The following is a 23028-nucleotide window of genomic DNA, read 5'->3' as shown; positions in this document are numbered from 1 at the left end:
CAGTTTGTGAAGCACGGAGGAGAAGATGCATAGAGATAACTGATGCAAGGATTTATAGGGGAGGTTGGGGTGGGGAAGCAAACAATGTATGTGGGAGGGGGGAGTGAGCACTAGATCTGATGGTGATTCCACAACTCATTTTAAAAGCGATTTAACCGTGGGGGGGGGCGAGTTCTAATGTTGATTGGAGTAATGATTGTACAATTCTTTTTGATATGATTTAACTATTGAATTGTATGATATGTAGATTATGTGCCAATAAAATTGTTTTAAAAAAGTTAAACACATACAGATTGTTATCCTAGATTGTTCACCTTCCTGACACAATCTCTGAAGACAAAATGGTGCATAAACAAATGTGCTGAAGAAAGCTAATGGTGCCCAACTATTAAAGATATAGCATTTGGAATCTTAAAGGCTTGAAGTTAAAGAAGTGGCTATCTAATAGGGTAGCAACAAAACCCACATGGAAGAAGCACTCCAGCCTATGTGATAACCAAGTGTCCACAGGATCAGGTATCAGGCATCAGAAGACCCAAAACAAACAATCATATTGATGCAAACAAGGAGGGTCAGAGTGGAGATCTAAAGCCCATCTGTAGACAATTGGATATCCCCTCACAGAAGGGTCACAAGGAAGGGAGGAGCCAGCCATGGTGCAGTATACCATCGATGTATCACACAATATTCCTCTAGTTCTTTAATGCTCCCCACACCCCATTATCATGGCCCCAGTTCTGCCTTACAAATCCAGCTAGACAGGAGCATGTACACGGACGGGTACAGAGAAAAGCTCAGGACCCACTCATTCCAGGACAGATAAAACCCTCAGGAACAATAATGAGAGTAGCGATACCATGAGGGCAAGGGGAAGGTGGGGGGAGAAGGGAGAGAAAAGGGGAATCAATCACAATGATTGATGTATGACACACACACCCCAACCAAGGGGGAGAAACAACAGAACCATGGCGGAAGGGAGACAGTGGACAATGTAAGCTATGAAAATAATAATAATTTTTGATATATCAAGGGGTCACAAAGGTGGGAGGTTGGAGAGGTAGGAGAAAAAGAGGAGTTGATACCAAGGGCTCAAGTAGCAAAAATGTTGGAAGACGATGATGGCAACATATGTACAAAAGTGCTTGATTCAATTGATGTAGGGATTGCTATAGAGCTGTAAGAGCCCCCAGTAAAATGATTTATTGAAACAAACATTGCTGTCCTAGGTGTCAGTGCCCTGAATGGAATGGTATCAGCCATTTTGAATCCAATCATCAAAATCAGCACCCTAACAAAGCCCCCCAACAACTGGAGCAAGGGTGACAGCACATGCCTCCCAACAACAGAAGAAATGGGATCCTAAATTCGGGAGCAGTGATGACCACAGCCCTTCTTGATGTGAATGAACTATCAAATTGTATGATATGTGGATGAAATGCCAATAAAACTGAAAAACAAAGACCAGAGCCGAATTACATGAACTGGGAAACAGAAAAATAATGGGGAGGGGAGCCAATTACACAAGAAGTTGATTCTTTGCAAAGATTCACAAAATTGGTAAACCACTGGAAAACTTACAGAAAAAGAAAAAGAAGGTGAAAATCTCTAGAATTAGAGATTAAAAGAGTGACATTAGTATTGATCCAAATGAAAATTTAAAAATAATAACACACTACTGTGAAAGACTATAGTCCAATGAATTTGATAATCCAGAAGAAATGAAAAAATACCTAAAAATACACATTAACAAGGGAAGAAATAAAGAAGGTAATCAAGAACAGCCCAGGACCAGAGGGATTCACAGGGGGACTTGTACCCAGTAGTCCGGGAAAAGCTGTCACCAATTCTACACAGACACTTCCAGAAGATAGAAAGAGGCAATAAACTCAAACTCATTCTATGAGGTCAAAGCCAGGCCAGGATCACACAAAGACAGAAAGTTACAGACCAATATCCCTCATGAATATAGATGTAAAATTCTCAACAAAATTATTGCCAAGAAAACCCAACAACAAAACAAAAATAACTTACCATGACCACATAGAATCCATACCAAGGATGTGAGGATGGGTCAGCATTAGAAAACCAACCACTATACCCACTGCATCAGCAGGTCAAAGAATAAGAACAATATGATCCTATCAACAGACTAAGAAAATGGTTTCACACTATCCAACACCCATTTCTGATAAAACATTCATAAAATTAGAATAGAAGGGAAATTCTTCCACATAACACAGGCCATACATGAAAACCCAATGGCCAATATCACATTCAACAGGGGGAACCTGGAGAAATCGGAATGGGAACTAGACAAGGAGCCCCCTATCACCACTCTTTTTTTTAAATTACTTTTTCACTTCTTTTAGCATTTGTTTTAAGTTTTATTAGCACTTCATCCACGTGTCATATAATTCAGAGTTCAATCATCTCAAGGAGAGCTGTGCCACTGCCACCACATTCCATTCTAGAACATTTTCTTCTTCCTTGTACTCATCCATGTAATTACTTTTCTAATTGTGGCAAAAAATAAACACAACAAAACATTTGCCAATTCCACAATTTCTACCTGCCTAATTGGTGCCATTATTGTATTCTTCCTGTCCCATAGCCATTAGTGATGTCCTCTTCAAGATCACTCCACCACCAGGAGCATAAGCGCAATGCCCCTGAGCAACAACTCGCTCTCCTTCACCCATGGTAACCACTGGTCAGGTTTTGCTTCTTTTTCAGTAGTTTTCTTGATGTAGTATTCACATATCATACACTTCCATGGTTAAACTGCTTTTAAAAGAGTTGTATAGACATCATCACAGTCAGTTCTAGTGCTTCCTCCCCCTTCCCACATTTATTGTTTGATCCCCAAATCTCTTCATCCGCCCTACCCTCCAACCCCCATCTATGTCCCTGATAAACCATTGCATCAGTTATTGTCTCTGTGCATCCATTCTTTCTGTGCTTCACAAATTGGGCGACCCAACAGAAACACTAAAAAACAAAAACAGAATCACAAGAAGAAAATAAGAATAATATAAAGATAAAGATACAAATAAAGAGTAAGAAAGAAAAGACCACCATCAATATTTAAAAGGCCAGAGAAGACATTTCTGTTGTGGAACAAGCGAGAAATACTTGAGCCTGGAGCAAATTCAGGCTGGGCCAAGAGTGAGGTCAACTGACCAAGTATCATGTTTTACCATGTTCCATCCACAATAATCACGTTTACAAGAATCTGCCTGAGAGTACGGCAGTTTACGTGGCTCACCTGTGGCCAGAGGGGATCAGCTGACTAGATGCTCTGCAGATGGATTTGGGGCTCCCACTGTCCTCCTTAGCCTTCTACAAATCGGGCGTTCACAATTAAGCTCTGATACTTCTCCCTTCGTCATATTTGGGTTTGTGATTGTCATCTCTGGATCACACAGGCTGGTTAGCTTCTTCCCGGTGGACTTAGTTGAGGCCTCACTTAGACGGCTGCTTCTTTGAATACAAGTCTTTAAGATCTCTGACACTGTTCTGATTGATAGCCGGGCACCAACTGCTGTTTTCACCACAGTTTGCTGGACCACCCTTCGGTGATCATTTCATGCAGGTGAGGATGGAGCACGGAAATGTTATAAGAACAATTGGAGCTAGTGTTAAGTGGAAGTCCAGAATCCATCTGCTTCCCACAGACTATGAACAACTCTGGTTTACTTTGGCGATCAAACAAAAACATACAACAATAACAACAACCAAAATAACCTAAACAAACAAAAGGCAGAGAAACAAACAAAAGGGGAAAACATTGTCAATCATCCCCCTGGGGTATTGCATTGATAACATCAATAATTTTTCCAAAGACATAGAACTTAAGATAGTGTTGATATGAGGAGTTTATGTGAGTACAGTCCAGCTGGGAGCTGCAGTCCATGAGTTACTACTTTGTATAGACTGAGTTCTTAATGGATTGAGCTTTGTTTACACTGAGTGTGGGGCTTGGGGCTAGGAGACTATTTCCTGTATCAATTCTTGCAAGTGCAGATCCTTGCCTACCAGATTAACATCTGTCATATTAATGCAAGGGGGGCACTGAGGCACTAAATATGTGGTGGCTTTGGGCCCCCTTTCGTTGGGCGCCCACTAAGCCAGGGGTCAAGCCCAAGGTCCAACGGCTGCCATTTCCAGAGTTTTCGAGTGTCCGTTCTTTGTTCCCTCCCCCATCAGAGTATTTCAGTGCTAAGTCCAAGGGTGCAGGCCGTTTGAGTTAGAGCCCAGTTCATTCAGTCAGGCTTCCACATTGAGTCCTTCTGGTGTGGCCCTCGGGAGACGTGATGTTCCCTGTAAGACCAGCATCTGAGGTCATCTTCATGCTCCGTCCATGGGATGGTTCACAGAAGGTTGGCTAGAAACGTATTTGCAGTGTGTACCCAGGAACATAAAGTCAGGCTTGCTGTCCCCTTAGGTCCCCTAGTGAGTGCTCAGCCTCCCTCGCCTTTTGCCCACCATACTTCTGCAGGAGAGCAATGCTTCCTCCACACGTTTTCCAATAGGTTCTCCTCTGATGTCCATGCAGGGCCGGTTGGTCTGCTACAACCTGCCTCAAGGTTGTGTGGCATCCAGTGGATGGGCTTCACCCTGTTTCCCTTCTTCAGGGAGGGACCTCCACCAAGGTGAGGCTCTTTTTTTTTTCAAGCTGATTCCTATGCAGTGAATATAAGGGGGTGATGTATGGCTCGTAGGGGGAATACTCCCTATGATTTCTTTAATTGGTGTATTTACTTATAGTAGTGAACTGATACAATATTTGTCCTTTTATGATTGACTCACATCACGCAGCATAATGGAGTCTAGGTCCTTCCCTGTCATGTGGTGTTTCATGACTGTTTTTAGAGATGTGTAATATCCCATTGTGTGTATGTACCATAGTATCTTTATCCATTCTTCCACTGTTGGGCATTTGGGCTGAATCCAGCTTCTTGGTGTTGTGAACTGTGTTGCTATGAACATGGGAGAGCATACATCCACTCCTATTGTGTCTCTTATTTCTTTGGGGTATATGCCTAATAGTGGTATTCCTGGATCATGTGGGATTTCAATTCCAAGTTACTTTTTAAATTGCCATATTGGTTTCATACGGGTTATATATATTTACAAGTCATCCAACAACAGTTGCAGTAGTACATTGACTGGGAGCTTCCAGAAGTTCAGACTGTATACAGAAGAAGACATGGAACGAGGAATATCATTGCTGATGTCACACAGATCTTGGCTGAAAGCAGCGAATAGCAGAAAGATATTTATTCTGCTATCACATGTGAGGTAGTTAAAGTTTAGTGTGCCAACCTGGCCAATAAACACATGTGGGGTTAATTGAAGGGCAGAGGGAAAATTGCCCAGTGAGCTTCATAGTTCTAGTTCTCTGGACTCTTGTTTCTGATGGTCAGACCAGGATGCAGCTGCCTTAGCCAGTTTCCTGCTTCAGCTTGCAAGACTCATTTCCTGTAAGACATCCCTAAGGAGAAGCCACACGGACCTACCCCGATGTAGCCCTGGGTGCTGGAGCAGCCTGTAGAGACCCCTGCAAGTGCTAAGATGCTTATACATTCACTGACTCAGCTTTCCTCCTGCAGTCGGCATCATTGCATGTGTTTTGTGAGATGCAGGAGAACTTTGTGGATTGATGTCAGACATATGGGCTAATATTGGACTTGTGGCCTTGGACAGCACTGAGTTGGGATGTTTTCTTGATGCACACTTAACCTTTATATAAAACTCTCTCTTATACATATGAGTTTCTGTGGATTCGTTTCTCTAGTGTACCCAGACTAACACAACATGCAAGCCAAATTCTGTTGTAGACCATCCAACAATGGTTGCAGCATCACAAAGACAGGGAGCTGCCAGAGGTTCAGGCTAGATTCAAAAGAGGACATGGAACAAAGGATATCATTACTGATGTCAGGTGGATCTTGACTGAAAGCAGAGAATACCAGAAAGATGCTTGCTTGTGGTTTATTGACCATGCCAAGGCATTTGACTGCATGAATCAAAGCAAACTATGGATAACTTTGAGAAGCATGGGAATTCCAGAACACTTTATTGTGCTCCTGTGGAACTTGTACATGGTTCAAGAGGCAGTTGTGTGAACAGAAAAAGGTTTAAAATCGGGAAAGATGTGCGTCGTCAGGGTTGTATCATCTCACCATGCTTAGTTCATCTCAATGCTGAGTAAATCATCAGGGAAGCTGGATTATATGAAGAAGAGTGAGGCATCAGGGTTGGAGGAAGTCTTATTAACAACCTGTGATATGCAGAAAACACAACCTTGCTTGCTGAAAATGAGGAGAACTTGAATCACTTGCTGATGAAGATCAAGAATTGCAGTCTTCACCTCAATGCAAGAATACTTTCTTCTATTAAATTGGCAATCTTTGTGTCTTCCCGACACAGCCGCTGAAGACAAAGTAGGTGCATAAGCAAATGTGGTGAAGAAAGCTGATGGTGTCCGGTTATCAAAAGAGAGAGCGTCTGGGGTCTTAAAGGCTTGAAAGTAAACAAGCGGCCATCTAGCTCAGAAGCAACAAAGCCCACATGGAAGAAGCACACCAGCCTGTGTGATCACGAGGTGCCAAAGGGATCAGTTATCAGGCATCATCAGAACAAAAAATCATATCATTGTGTGCTCACCTCCATGATACTATCACTGAAGACAAATGGGTGCATAAGAAAATGTGGCGAAGAAAGCTGATGGTGCCTGGCTATCAAAAGATATAGTGTCTGGGGTCTTAAAGCCTTGAAGGTAAACAAACGGCCATCTAGCTCAGAAGCAACAAAGCCCACATGGAAGAAGCACACCAGGCTGCATGATCACGACGTGTCAAGGACCTCAGGCATCTGGCATCATCAGAACAAAAAATTTTACCATAGTGAATGGGGGGGAAATGCAGAGTGGAGACCCAAAACCCATTTGTAGGCCACTGGAGATCCCCTTGCAGAGGGGTCTCAGAGAGGAGATGAGCCAGACAGGGTGTGATGTAGCAATGATGAAAAATACAACTTTCCCCTAGTTCTTATATGCTTCTTCCCGCCCCCCCTCCCCACCCCCGCTATCATGATCTCAGTTTTACCTTGCAAGTCTGGCTAGACCAGAGGATTTACACTGGTGCAGATAGGAACCAGAAGCACAGAAAATCCAGGGCGGATGATCCCTTCAGGACCAGTGGTGTGAGTGGCGATACTGGGAAGGTAGAGGGAGGGTGGGTTGGAAAGGGGGAACCGATTACAAGGATCTGCATGTGACCTCCTCCCTGGGGGATGGACAACAGAAAAGTAGGTGAATGGAGATGTCGGACAGGGAAAGATATGACAAAATAATAAATTATCAAGGGTTCATGAGGGAGGGGAAAGTGGGGAGGGAGGGGGAAAATGAGGACCTGATGCCAGGGGTTTTAATGGAGAGCAAAGTTTTGAGAATGATGACGGCAATGAACGTACAAATGTGCTTTACACAATTGATGTATGTATGGATTGTGATAAGAGTTGTATGAGCCCCTAATAAAATGATTTAAAAAAAGAATTGCAGCCTTCAGTGTGGATTATGACTCAATGTAAAGAAAACTAAAACCCTCACAACTGGACCAATAGGTAACATCATGATAAATGGAGAAAGGATTGAAAATATCAAAGAGATTTTTTTTCTTGCTTGGATCCACAATCAATGCCCAATTATTGGATCCACAATGGAAACATCAGTTAAGATAAAAAAATGAATTGCATTTGGTAAATATGATTCACAAGACTTCTTTAAAGTCCTGTAATGAGGATGTCACTGATCCAAGCCATGGTATTTCAATGGCCTCTTAAGCATGTGAAAGTTAGACATTGCAATTCTACCTTGCAGGACTGGATAGGGCAGAGGTTGTACACTGGTGCATATGGGAGCTGGAGGCACAGGGAATCCAGGGTGGATGATACCTTCAGAACCAGGGGTGTGAGGGGCGATGCTGGGAGAGTGGAGGGTGAGGGGGTTGGAAAAGGGGAACTGATTACAAGGATCCACATGAGACCTCCTCCCTGGGAGATGGACGGCAGAGAAGGCGGGGAGGAAGACTGGATAGGACAAGATATGACAAAATAACAATCTGTGGATTATCAAGGGCTCATGAGGGAGGGGGGAGTGGGGAGGGAGGAGTAAAAAAAAAGAGGACCTGATGCAAAGGGTTTAAGTGGAGAGCAAATGCTTTGAGAGTGATTAGGGCAAAGAATGTACGGATGTGCTTTATACAATTGATGTATGTATATGTGTCGATTGTGATAAGAGTTGTATGAGCCCCTAATAAAATGTAAAAAAAAAAAAGAAAATGATTAGGACAAAGAATGTACAGATGTGCTTTATACAATTGATGTATGTACATGCATGGATTGTGATAAGAGTTGTATGAGCCCCTAATAAAATGTTTTTTTAAAAAAAGAAAGTTGGACATTGAACAAGGCAGAGCAAAGAAGAATTGATGCATTTGAATTGTGATGTGGTGAAGAATGTGCTGCTGGTGACGAATATTGAAGATACCCCATACTGCTAAAACAGCAGATAAAGCTGTCATGGGAGAAATATAGTCAGAATGCTGCTTAGAGGCAATGATGGAGACCCTTCCTCTCACATACTGTCAAACCCCTCGTGGCGTGGACAAATCTGAAAGATATTGTGCAGAGGGAAGTTGCTGTTGTTAGGTGCTGTGGAATCTCTGCCAACTCATAGTGACACCATGTGCAATAGCACAAAGCTCCGACCTGTCCTGTACCACCCTCACCATTGTAAAGTTTAAGCCCATCATTGCATCAGCCACTGAGTCAATCATCTCATCAGTGGTCTTGATCTCTTTCGCTTCCCCTCTACATTACCAAGCATGGTGTCCCTCTCCAGGGGCTGGTCTCTCCTGGTAATAAGTCCAAAGTCCATGAGACAAAGCCTCACCATTCTCATGTCGCAGGAGCATCTGACTATCCTTCTAAGACAGAGCTGTCTGCTCTGTTGGCGGTCTCAGTATTTTCAGAATTCTCACCAGTAGAATTCAAATGCATCTATGCTTCTTTAGTCTTCCGTATTCAAGTCCAACTTTTTTTCTTTCAGTGAGGGCAACTCTCAGTCTTTATTTAAAAATCCCTTTATCTAATCATTTTCGAAGCATGCGCTCTCCACTTAAGCCCTTTGCATCAGGTCCTCTTTTTTCCCCTCCCTCCCCGCTATCCCCTTCCTCATGAGCCCTTGATAATTAATTAATTATTATTTTGTCCTATGTTTCCCTATCCAGCGTCTCCCTTCACCCCCTTTTCTGTTGTCCGTCCCCCAGGGAGGAGGTCACATGTGGATCCTTGTAATCGGTTCCCCCTTTCCAACCCACTCACCCTCTACTCTCCCAGTATCGCCCCTCACACCCCTGGTTCTGAAGGTATCATCCACCCTGGATTCCCTGTGCCTCCAGCTCCCATATGCACCAGTGTACAACCTCTGCTCTATCCAGTCCTGCAAGGTAGAATTTGGATCAGGGCAGTGGGGGGTAGGGGGGTAAGCATTTAGGAACTGGAGGAAAGCTGTATTTTTCATCGGTGCTGTGTCGCACCCTGACTGACTCATCTCCTCCCCTAGACCCCTCTATGAGGGGATCTCCAGTGGCCAACAAATGGGCTTTGGGTCTCCACTCTGCACTTCCCCCTTCATTCACTATGGTAAGGGTTTTGGTTTTGTTTTGTTTTTTTTGATGATGCCTTATACCGGATCCCTTTGACACCTTGTGATCGCACAGGCTGGTGTGCTTCTTCCATGTGGGCTTTGTTGCTTCTGAGCTAGATGGCTGCTTGTTTATCTTCAATCCTTTAAGACCCCAGACGCTATCTCTTTTGATAGCCGGGCACCATCAGCTTTCTTCACCACATTTACTTGTTCACCCACTTTGGCTTCAGCGGTTGTGTCGGGAGAGTGAGCATCATAGAATGCCAATTTAATAGAAGAAAGTATTCATGCATTGAGGGAGTGCTTGAGTAGAGACCCAAGGTCCTTCCGCCACCTTAATACTAAACCTATAAATATAGACACATAGATCTATCTTCCCATCCTCATATATATATTTCCATGTACATGTCTTTGTCTAGACCTCTATAAATGCCCTTTACCTCAAAGCTCTTTCCTCTATATCCCTTGACTTTCCTTCTGCCCTGCTATCATGCTCCGTCCCCACCTGGGTTATGGCCATACCACTTCTTTATGTTACCTTACCCTTGATCATTCCCTACCAGGCCTGCCACTCCCCCCTCACCACCAATTTGGATCCCATGTTGTTCCCTTGTCCCTGGGTTAGTTACCACCACTTCCTTACCCCCCACCTCCCCCTATCCCAAGTCCCCCCGGAACTGTAGGTCCCGTTGTTTTTCCTCCAGATAGTTCATCCAGCCTATCTTATTTAGACAGACCTGTGGAGATAATAACATGCACAAAAACAAAACAAAGCAACAGTATATAACAAAACAACAACAACAAACCACTGACAGGAACAAAACAAAGCACATCAAGAAAGAAAAGCTTGTAGTTAGTTCAAGGATCATTTGTTGGCCTTTAGGAGTGTTTTCCAGTCCAGTCTGTTGGGACACCCGACCCTGGCCCCAAAGTCCACTTTCAGCATTCCCTGGGGACCTTGCCACTCCATTCCCTTGCTGTTCCGCTGCACTCCCCCATGCTTTGCCTCGGTGTGGTGGGATCAGGTCAGGCACAATTCCCACAGTGTCTCCGGTGCTGTCCCCTGTAGCGCCATGAGTCAGTGAGGGGCATCATGTCTCATAGTAGGGCCAGCCATGTTGTCCTCTCTGTGGACTGGCTTCTCTAATCAGGAACATCATCCTCACGGCCTGGTGGGCCAGGTTGTGCTCCACTCTCTCCTCCTCCCCCTTCATCTGCTCCCGTGTGCTCTGATCCAATATGTCCCTCTCCTGGAGCTGCAGAATCAATGTCTTTTGAAACAAATTCTTCCGGGGGGAGGGGCAGGAATCCACTTAATTTTTGGTACTCCAAGACCTCTCCACTGGTTCCCTACTCCACGCCAGAATGTTGCATTCACACCTTGCAGCACTGGGTTGAAGTCTGGTCCCTCTTTCCCTGTGGAGACATAAACAATACCCTCCCCTTGGGTGGGTTAGTGTCCCATGCCCCCGCTCCCCTTTTCTTCCTTACATTCATCCTTTTATTTTCCTTTCCCCACCTCCTCCCCAGTTGTCTACCATGTGCATCCCTGGATTTGATCTGGTCTCTGCCATACTACACAGTCCTCACCCCCAAAATGTTTGTATATAGTAGCTTTTTCTCTATGCCCTTTTTGCATTTTTTTAATACTTACTTCAGCGGGCTTATATTGTACTTGTCCTTTTGTGCCTGACTTACTTCGCTTAGCATGATTTCCTCCAGTTCTTCCCATGCCGCTATGTGCTTCATACGTTCATCACTGCTTTTTAGTGATGCGTAGTACTCCACTGTACGTATATACCACAGTTTTTTAATCCTATCGTCAGTTGATGGAAATTTGGGTTGCTTCCAGCTCCTTGCAATTGTGAACTGTGCCGCAATGAACATTGGAGCACAGATGTCTGGCCTTGGTTTGCTTCTTATCTCTTCTGGGTATATGCCCAGTAGAGGGATTGCTGGGTCATATGGTAACTCTATTTCCATCTGTTTTAGGTATCGCCAGATTGATTTCCATAGTGGCTGTACATACTTACAGGTCCACCAGCAGTGGATGAGAGTTCCTGTCTCTCCACAGCCCCTCCAGCACTTGTTGCTTTCTGATTTTTTGAATTGGGCTACCTTTGAGGGTGTCAGGTGGTACTTCATTGTTGTTTTAATTCGCATTTCTCTTATAGCTAAAGATCGGGAGCAATTTCTCATATGTTTGTTGGCCATTCGGATTTCTGCCCCCGTGAAACTTCTGTTCAAGTCCTTTGCCCACCTCTCAAGTGGGCTATTAGGGTTTTTATTTTCTTTTTGGAAGTTAGCAGAGTACTGTAGATTTTAGTAATAAGGCCTTTGTCTGATGTGTCAGTGCTAAAGATGTTTTCCCAGTCTGTGGACTCTCTTATTACTCTCTTAGTGAATTCTCTCAATGTACACAAGTGTTTTATCTTCAGTAGATCCCATTTTTCAATTTGTGCCTCCTCTGTGTGTGTGTGTCGTTCCCTATTTCTGACAGCCTGTGCATTCCCTGTGCCAAAGTTCTCAAGTTGGTCCCAATTCCCTCATTGATGGCCCTAATAGTTTGGGGTTTAACTTCAAGGTCTGTGATCCACCTTGAGTTTATTCTTGTGCATGGAGTAAGATAAGGGTCTTGCTTCATTTTTCTGCATGTAAATATCCGTTTTTTCCAGCACCACTTATTAAAGAGGGCATCTGTTTCCCATTTGATATTTTTGGAGCCCTTATCAAAGATCAGCTGTCTGTATGCTGATGACTTTATTTCTGGGTTTTCAGTTCTTTTCCATTGGTCTGAGCATCTGTCATTGTACCAATACCATGCAGTTTTGAGAACTGTGGCTGTATAGTATGTGCCAAAGTCAGGTAAAGCAAGCCCTCCCACTGTGTCCTTCTTCTTGAGGAGTTCTCTGCTAATTCTGGGCTTCTTCCCTCTCCATATGAAGTTGGTAATGAGTTTTTCCATTTCTTTGAAGAAAGATGAGGGTAATTATATCGGGATGGCATTAAACTTATATAGTGCTTTTGGCAGAACTGACATCTTAACTGTATTGAATCTTCCAATCCAAGAGCATGGGATATTCTTCCATTTGTTGAGGTTGCTCTTGGTTTCTTGTAATAGTGTTCTATAGTTTTCCCTGTATAGATCTTTTGTTTTTACAGTCAGGTATATCCTTAGATATTTCAATTTGTATTTGGCTCTGGTGATGGGTACCACCTTTTTGATCTCTTCTTCTGTGGTCTTATGTGATGTGTATAACATTCCGATGGACTTCTGTTTGTTGATCTTGTATCCTGCCACTCTGCCAAACTCCTCTATTGCTTCCAGTACTCCCCTTGTGGAACTTTTGGGATTTTCCATGTATAAAATCATATCATCTACAAATAACGATAATTTCACCTCTTCCTTCCCCAGACAAATACCTTTGATGTCTCTTCTTTGCCTTATGCTGTTAGCTAAAACCTCCAGCACAATATTAAATAAGAGTGGGGATAAGGGGTATCCTTGTCTGGTCCCCTTTTTCAGTGGGATTGTGTTAGTCTTTTCTCCATTGACTACCATGTTGGCTGTTGGTTTTTCATATATAGCTTGTATTGTCTTTAGAAACTTTCCTTCCATTCCTGTCTTTGCAAGTGTCTTAAACAGGAATTGGTGTTAGATGTTGTCAAAAGCTTTTCTGCATCTATTGATATTATCATGTGGTTCTTATAGTTTTTCATGTCAATGTGACGAATAATACTAATGATCTTTCATATATTGAACCATCCCTGCATCCCTGGTATGAATCCCACTTGGTCATGGTGAATTATTTGTTTTATATACTTTTGTATTCTGTTGGCTAGTATTTTGTTAAGGATTTTTGCATCAATGTTCATATTGGTCTTTAGTTCTTGATTCTTGTGGGATCCTTGCCCGGTTTGGGTATCAGAGTTATACTAGCTTCATAGAAGGAGTTCAGGAGTTTGCCATCTTTTTCTATGTTCTGGAAGAGTTTGTGTAGGATTGGTATTAGTTCTTCCCTGAATGCTTGGTAGAATTCTCCAGTGTAGCCATCTGTTCCATTTTCTATTTCTTCTATTGCTTCCATTTTCTATTTCTTCTATTGCTTCCATTTTCTATTTCTTCTATTGCTATGGTCTGTTGATGTCCACCGAGGATAGTCTAGGGAGGGATTGTTTTTCCAGGAATTTGTCCATGTCTTCCAAATTGTTGAATTCATTGGGTTACAATCCTTCATAGTACTGTGTAACTATCCTTTTGATTGCATTGGGATCTGTTGTAATGACCCCTCTTTCATCCCTTATTCTTGCTATTGAGATTTGTTCCCTCCTTTCTTTGGTTAGGTTTGCCAGTGGTCTATCAATCCTGTTTATCCTTTCAAAGAACCAACTTTTAGCTATATTAATTTTTTCCATGGTTTTCTTATTTTCCCTCTCTTGGATCTCAACCCTGATTTTTATTATTTCTTTTCTTTTTCTATTAGTAGGATTGTCCTGCTGACTCTGCTCTAGTTTTTGTAAATTTTGTGCCAGCATAACAATCATGAGTCTCTCTTCCTTTCTCAGGTGTGCATGTACTGCTATGAAACTTCCTCTGATGACTTCCTTTGCTGTGTCCTATAAGTTTTGATACATCGTGTGCTCATTTTCATTGGTTTCTAGAAATTTCCTAATTTCATCTCTGATCTGCGCCAGTACGCACTACTTTTGCAGTAGAGAGTTATTCATCCTCCAGTTATTTGCTCTTATTTTCTTTGTCTTCCTTTTGTTGATTTCCAGTCTTATGGAACAGTGGTCAGAGAGAGAGGTCTGTATTATTTCAATGTGCTTAAATTTATGTAGATTTGCCTTATGCCCCAGCATGTGGTCTATCTTCGAATATGTGCCATGGGGACTTGAAAAGAATGTGAAATTTTTTGTATTTGAATGAAAAGCTCTGTAAATATCTATCAGGTCAAATTGTCTAATTATGGAGTTTAGCTCTATAGTCTCCTTATTGAGTTTCTTTCCCTGTGATCTATCTTTCTCAGAGAGTGGTGTGTTGAAGTCACCCACTCTAATTGTCGAGTCTGTGATTTCTTTCTTAATCTTTTGGAGTGTTTGGTTGAAGTATTGAGCTGGTCTCTCATTTGGGGAATATATGTTTACAATGCTTAGTGGTTCATTGTCTACGATTCCCTTGAGCATTATATAGTGTCTCTCCTTATCTCTTTTTATGGTTTGCACTTTGAGGTCAATTTTATCCGAGATTAGGATTGCAACCCCTGCTTTTTTTGTATTGCTGTTTGCTTGGTAGATCCTTCTCCAGCCTTTGATTCTCAGCGTATTTTTGTCTGTAGCCCTGAGATGTGTCTCCTATAGGCAGCAGATTGATGGGTTGTGTTTTCTAAGCCAGTCTGCTAGTCTCAGTCTTTTAATGCCTGAGTTCAGGCCATTGATATTCAGGGTTATTATCTCCATCTGCGAACTCTATGATGTCATCTTATACCTTTTGTGTTGGGAGTTTTCCTACTTTCCTTTCTCATTAGTGTGTGTTGTGTGTGTGTGTGTGTGTGTGTGTGTGTGTGTGTGTGTGTGTGTGTGTGTGTGTCATTCTTGAGTTCTTTCCATCCTTAAGCCATTGCTGTCTTGGGGTCTGTTTTCTCTTTGTTGCCCTCTGGGAGAGGTTGTCCTAGATGGTCTCTTATTTATGCTTGGTGAGTGTTGTTCTTCTGTCCATACTGAGTCGGCGAGGATATTTTGTAAGGCTGGGTTTGTTCTAAAGTATTTTTTTTAGTCTTTCCTTGTCTGGGAAGAATTTTACTTCTCCATTGATCTTGATCCATAATTTGACTGGGTAGAGTATTCTTGGATTTTGCGTTTTTTTGTTTGTTTTTTTTTTTTGCATGTATACATTTAAATCTTTTATTGTCACTGATTGCTTATACAATAGAGAAAATACACTATTAAAAAATATATCATCCTCAGTAAATCAATCTAATCAATCTTCATTTAGAAAATCTGATTGTTACCGGTAAAATACAGCCCTTAGAACTTCCATTTAAATGAACAATTTTATGAAAATCTTAAGCAGTTTTGAGAATGAGAATTATAAAAGTCAATGTTAAAGAAAATTCTAGTTTCAGGTAAGGTTCATCTAAAAAATAGTATAAAAAAATAGTCATTATTTTGAAAATAATGTCAGGAAAGAATACCTGAGTTCATCTAAACCAAAATTCTAGTTAGTCTATTGCTGTTTTGATTAAATTAACAAGAAAGTATATTTACATTTTAACACTGCAATCACCTGTCCGATAATTAGGCTAAAAGAAATGCTAGACAAAATAAACTAAATATCTCAATATATGTTAGATTGAATGTTACTTGTATGTTTTTAAGAGCACAAGGTGCATTCACTCATTCTGCTAAAATATACTATGCATTTGAATCATACAGTCCAAAAACATTTGGAAATATTTTCTTTTAGTAGTGAAAACCCATTCTCATGCCTTTACCAATAGTTACTGTATCCAGATGAAACTATTTTGTGGCCTTGAGAGTTTATAAGACTTAATATATTTGAAGGTGTGAAGAAGTAGCTCCATCTTTCCATTTGTTGATATGGTCGGAAATTACAGTTCTGCACAATGGACATGTTTTTTCTCTGTTAAACCATAAGGTAATGCAGTCTTCACAAAATATATGCTGACAAATGAGAAGAACCGGTTTCTGAAACTCAGCCTGGCAGACTGAGCAAATGTCATCCACATCTGAACACTGTCTCTTGCTGGCAGCCACACCATAACTTGGTCGTGTAAAAAATATTCGTAAAACCTGTCTGAAAGTTCTCAGGTGTCTAAAAAAATCCAAAAGTTTCAGAATGAGGTAGAGCAAAGCCAGCAATATTCCAAGACTCCATCTAGTTAAATTACTAAACTCCCCATAGCTTACAAGGTATCGAAACCAAACTGGTATGGGAACAAAGGTTCGGTAATACTGACATAATTCTTCCAGAAGCATATACCAAAATCCCTTGGATTTAAAAGACATGATGAAAGAAGGCACTAGTAAAAGGAGGCATTTTAAACCCATGAACATGAATTTCAGAATGAAATCTGTAATCCCAACAATCCAAAGTATTTCCCAGAAGCTCAAATGGTCCAAAGTAGGTTTTTAAAAAATTAAGCTGTAATAAAGTGACTGAGAATGAAAGGTGTAATACAAAAGAAGAGACGATCCTGCTAAGAATACCAATAACCAAGCACATCGAATCTTTGAGCACCTTTCTCTTAGGAAAACCTGATTTACAATGCTTTTGTTTGCATACATAAAAGTTGTTATCAGCCCAATTCCAAGAGAAATTCCTGTAATATGTTGCATAACAAGTTTGACACTCAGAATCAAAATATATGGAAGACTTTTTTGCAGCCACCTGAAGAGATAACAGAACTCTGAGAAGGAGTTGCTACCATGTTCCCCAGACTCTGTGGCAGCAGTATCCTCTGGTTGCCTTGCTTCATTGTGTGGGTGACTGTGTAAGTGACTGTGCACACATCCATGGGTGCAGCTGTGGACACCTGGCCTTATGTTCCTGGAGCTTGAATTTTCAGCATATTCTTTAGGTATGGAGTTTATCTGGATGTGAACATCTCCGGTATGGAGGCATGGTCCTTCTCCAGTCATTCTTGCTGTGTGAGCACATTGGGAGGCTGAGACACCCTCGTTGCCTGCAGTCCCTGGAGGACTATGCAGTTGGCTACAGTTGGCTTGCATGGTCCTTGAACACTTCTCTGATCCAAATTTCTTTCTTTTAGGAATCTGTTTCCTTTCATGACGAAGAGCGCCCCGAAGCCTGGGCAGCGACCGCCAGCGCAGGATGCGACACCGCCCAAGCCCCCTCCGTCCGGGCCATCGAGCTCCGGATTTTGCGTTGTTTCCTTCAATGTTTGGAATATGTTACTCCACTCTCTCCTCTTTTTCATAGTTTCTGCTGATAGGTCTGAGCATATTCTTATGTGGGAACCTTTATATGTGATTGCTTGTTTTTCCCTAGCTGCTCTCATGATTTTCTCCTTTTCCTCAAAGTTGGATAGTTTAACTATTATGTGCCTTGGTTACTTCTTCTTGGGGTTCAATCTTGCTGGTGTTCTTTCAGCCTCCTGAATGGTTGCCTGGTTTTCATTCATTAAGCTGGGAAAGTTTTCCTCCAAGAATTCTCTCACTGTTGTTGCAGATGACTTCTTTGTTGTGTCTTCCTCCGGTAAGCCAATAATTCTAATGTTGTTCTGCTTCATAGCATCAGACATAGCTCTTGGGTTTTCTTCAGCTTCTCTGATGATCTTATTAGATTTTTGTTCACGTTTATTAAAGTCTGCTTGGCTGTCCTCCAAGTCACTGATGCGGTTCTCTGATTCCTCCAATCAATTCTCAAGGATCGTGATTCTGCTACTGTTTTTTGTTATCTCCCCCCTAAGCTCCTGTATTTCCCTTTGGTGTATGGCTTTTATCTCCTCTGTCGTTTCATCCTTTTTCTGTATTGTTTCCCTCATATCCTGTATGGCTCTAAGCAGCATTCTGAGAATTTCTTTGTGTGGCATCTCAATGTCTGCTTCTTCTATGTATGTTGTTATGTTCAGGACATATTCTGCCTTTGCCTTCTCCTATTTTTTCGTTGAGGTCGTTGGGGCTGATGGCTGTTTGCGTTGAGTTGTTTTAGAGGGACCAAGTGCCATTTTTCAGGCTCTCTCTGGGAGACTTATAGGAATGCTTCTTTGAACTGCCTACAGCTGATTTTACTATGGGATTAACCTACCACTTTATCCTCCTGAGGCTTCCCTATCAGGGGAGCTCCCCAGAAGGCTGGTCGGTTGCCTGCCTCAGTGTTGCAGAGGTTGAACTGAAGTTCCTGAAATTGCTTGGAATGTTGATAAGTGTTGGCTGAGCTGCCTTATGCCCCCAGGTACACAGGCAGGAATTCCCTGGTGAGAAGTTGGATGGAGTATCCCCTGGAGAGAAAGTGGGCCTTTCCCTAGCCTTAGGCTAGCTATGCAGGGTGGAGCTCACCTAGCTGGCAAAGGGAGTGTTCTGTAGGTCAGTAGTGGAGTGTGAGAACTGGGCAGAGAAAAAGAGGAGAAAAATTAAAAAGTAAGACCGTTTAGACTGTGCAGGGGTATAGGGAAGAGAGGGAAGCAAAAGCAACTATGTAGCTGAGTCTCCCTCCCTGCCTGTGGAGCTGCAAGGGTTTATTCCTTGCCCCAAGCCCCAGGGGCAGGCTGCAGCTGAACCGCAAGAAGAGTCGCAAGAAAGCCGCTGAGCAGCCCTTAGAGAAGTGGAGGGACAGAGAGCAGAAATGTTAACAGAAGCAGCATTGTAGCTGAACCCTGATCCCTGCCTGTGGAGCTGTGGGAGTTTGGGTTTAGTCCCTGCTTAGACAACACGGCGCAGCAAGCTGTGTCTGTGCCGTGAAAAAGCCTCTGGCGCAGCCTTCCAAGGTTGTGTGGGAATAGAGAGCAGAGATGTAAACAGAAGCAACAATGTAGCTGAACCTTGATCCCTGCCGGTGAAGCTGTAAGGGTCCTGTCCCTGCCCTGAGGCAGGCAGGGGTAAACTGTGGCTGTGTTGAGACCAAGCCCCGCTACAGGCTCCAAATGGTCCCGGCTCCGGTAGATACAGTGACTGGGCTCCAAATTGTCCCGACTCTGGTAGATACAGTGGCTGTGCTAAGGTCAAGCCCCAGCCAGCTTCCACTGAGGTAAGCCAAAATCCCCTAGCCCATCAAAACCCTGTGGATCTGTGCCTACTTATCTTTATGATGCACCTCCTGCGATCCAGCAGCGTTGAATTTCCCTCTAAGCAACTCTCCTGGGCTGGATTCTGCGGAGCCCCCCTGGTATGTGTCACTCCGTCGTCATCTTCCCGGAAATCCTCAAGTCCAACTTTCAATGACAAGACGCCATTGGAAATACCGTGGCATGAATTGAGCAGACCTTACTTTCCAAAGTGACATCCTTGCTCTTCAACACTTTAAGAATTCTTGTGCAATGGGTTTATGCAATGCAATGTATAGTTTGATTTCTTTTTCTTTTTTTGTGGTTGTGAATTTTATTTTTTCCCACCAGTTTACTGGCATATATTTCACATATCATATAGCTCAATAGTTCAGTCACATCAAGAAGAGTTGTACAGTCAACACCACCATCAGTTTTAGAACATTTTTTTCAATCTTGTGTTCATCATTATCAGCTCCCCCTTTCCCACCAACTTCCCCTGCCATGCCAGCAAGGGACCACTCATCCAGTTACTGTCGCTATAGATTGACCTTTCCTGGATTTCATATACAGAAAAACATTTTAAAAACAAACAACAGTAAAAGAGAAAAAGCTAAAAAAAATAACTAATGCAGATAAAAACTTCAATAATAACATAGTTTAATTTCTTCCCTGATGCTTCCATGAGCATTAATTGTGGTACCAAGTAAAATGAGCCCCTTGGAAACTCCAGCCTTTTCTCCACTCATCATGATGTTACCTAAGGGTCCTGCTGGGAGGATTTTGGTTTTCTGTACATTGAGTTGTGATACATACAGAAGCTGCAAGCCCTGCTCTTCATCAGCAGTTGCTTCAAGTTCTCACTTTAAACAAGCAAGGTCATGTCCTGTGCACACTGCAGGTGGTTAACAAGTCTTCTTTCAATTATGATGCTGTGTTCTTCATATAAACCAACTTCTCTGTTTATTTGCTCAGCAAATAGGTTGACTAAGTATGGTAAGAAGATACAACACTGACACACACCTGTCCCATGAACAGCAAGTGAACCTTGTCTCAGGCAGTGCCAGGAGACAAGCCCCCCAGGTCAGAAGATACTCAAAATATGATGAAAGAAGGGCTGCCTCCTCCTTATCGGCATGGTTAAGACAGAATCTCCCTTTGCTGATGTGGCATGACTCACATATCCATTAGTAATCAGAATGTAGGGTGTGTGATATATAAACTAGGAAAAGTAAAAGTTGTGGAAAATGGAATGGAATACAAAATGATTGATATCCAAGACATTAGTGAGCTGAAATGGACTCTTATTGGCCATTGAATTGGGACAACCATGCCATCTGTTATTCAAGGAATGACAAACTGAAGATTAATTGTCTCATTTGCCATCCAAAAGAGCATTTCAAGATCTGTCCTGACCATGAGGTGTCAATGGGATCAGGTAGCAGGCGTCAAAGAACAAACAATCATATCATTGTGAATGAGGGGGAGTGCGGAGTGGAGACCCAAAGCCCATCTGTAGGCAAGTGGACATTCCCTAACAGAAGGGTCCTGGGAAGGAGATGAGCCAGTCAGGTGTAGTATAGCACCGGTGAACATACAACTTTCCTGTAGCTCTTTAATGCTCCCCACCACCACCACCACTATCATAACCCCAATTCTACCTTACAAATCCAACTAGACCAGAGGATGTAAACTGGTACAGATAAGAACTGGCAGGGAATCCAGGACAGATAAGCCCCTCAGGACCAATAACAAGATACCAGGAAGGTAAGGAGAAGGTGGGGTACTAAGGGGGAACCAATCACAAGGATCTACATATAACCCCCTCCCAGGCGGATGAACAACAGAAAAGTGGGTGAAGGGAAACATCAGTCAATGTAAGACATGACAAAATAATAATAATTTATAAATTATCAAGGGTTCGTGAGGCAGGGGGGCAGGGAAGGAGGATGAAAAAATGAGGAGCTGATACGAAGGGCTCAAGTAGAAAGAAAATTTTTTGAGAATGACAATGGCAACAAAGGTACAAATGCGCTTTACACAATGGATGGATAGATGGGTTGTGATAAGAGTTGTACAAGTCCCCAATAAAATGATTTTTAAAAAAATAAAAAGATCTATCCTGAAGCACAACACTGTCATTGATGGTGATCTCCTCATGCCTACAAGGAAGACCCATTTAATAGGACAATTGTTCAATTTGAGGAGTTACTGATTAATGGGTGATAAGTTTCTGCTTGAAGTGATGAAAATTCTGGAAGCAAGCAAATAGTGGTGATTATTTCACAACAAAGTGAGCGGGACTAATGGCACTGATTAAAATTGTGAATTTTATAGTGTGTGTCTCAGCACACACAAAGCAATGGGGGAGTGTTTGCAACAGTATGCTGGGAACTACAATAATAATCGGCAATGAATGAGTTAGCACAGTAACTGCAACAACTATGGGTGTGTTAGTCTGGGTAGACTAGAGAAACAAATTCATAGCTACTCATCTGTGTATAAGAAAAAGCTCTATATACTAGAGCAATTGTATATTGAGAAAACAACCTAGCCCAGTCCAGATCAAGTTCGTAAGTCCGATATTAGCCCAGATGTCCACTGCCAGTCTATAAATTCCTCTTTAGACGTGCACAGCACATGCAATGATGCTGAAGGCAGGAAGATCACAGACCAGTGGATCGAAAGTCTTGTGGGTCCAGTCGTGGTAGAAGCATTTCAAAGCTGGAGCAGGTCTCCACATGGATCCTCCAGCTCTCTGAGTGTCTTCACAGCAGGAAAGGGAAGGCATAGAGAGATGGTCTGGCCTCCAGTGAGCTATTTATCTCCATTGCGCCTCCAAATGAGGTCATCAAGCTGAAACCTGATTGACAGGCTAGACTCCTCCCCTTCACTCAAGTTGACAGGAGATTATGTAACTGCCACAGTAGGGATGGTGCAGAAGGCATTCTCTGACATCAATCATGATGCTTTTTCCCAAGGACTAGTCCTTTCTGATAGCATTTCCAAAGTCTCACCATCTTCATCTTTACGCAACATTCTGGTTGTACTTCTTCCAAGACAGATGTATTTATTCTTCTGTCAGTCCATAATACTTTTTGTTCAACAACTTTAATCCATCATTTCTTCCATTTACTTTAGCTTTCCAACATTCAAGAGCAAGTTTCAAACTGCCTGCCAACATCCATGTGGATCTTCTCCTGTCCCTTACTGACCTTTGGTTTTCTTCGTGTATCGTGTTGTTGACGTCATCCCACAGCTTGTCAGGTCGCCTGTCTTTATTGTTCAATGAATCAAGTCTGTTCTTGAGACCTTCTCTGGATTCAGGTGGGAGAGACTCCAGGTTGTATTTTGGCTCTCATGGGAAAAATCAAAGTGACCAATCAGAAGAGGCCATGGGATTTCTTCTTGTAGATAAGAGAGCTAAGGTGAGAGGAATGAAAGGCTGACTGGGAGTCCCAAGGGCAGCTCGGAACGGCCAAGAAAAGCAGTGTGATGCCACGTGGGGTCAGCACAGAGACATCGCCGAGCTACAGCCCAGGGAGAGGGACGTGTCTGATCAGAGCCCAC

At 42.6% G+C, this 23028-nt stretch overlaps 1 pseudogene; it reads right to left on the bottom strand.

Moving 5' to 3' along the window:
• Positions 1-15714: 15714 nt before the first annotated feature.
• LOC142452609 (E3 ubiquitin-protein ligase RNFT1 pseudogene) lies at positions 15715-17604 on the bottom strand (annotated as a pseudogene).
• Positions 17605-23028: the final 5424 nt, after the last annotated feature.

The sequence above is a fragment of the Tenrec ecaudatus genome, chromosome 7 (genome assembly GCF_050624435.1).
Source record: "Tenrec ecaudatus isolate mTenEca1 chromosome 7, mTenEca1.hap1, whole genome shotgun sequence".
NCBI classification, from domain to species: domain Eukaryota; kingdom Metazoa; phylum Chordata; class Mammalia; order Afrosoricida; family Tenrecidae; genus Tenrec; species Tenrec ecaudatus.
This window is presented reverse-complemented; position numbering and strand designations above follow the sequence as displayed.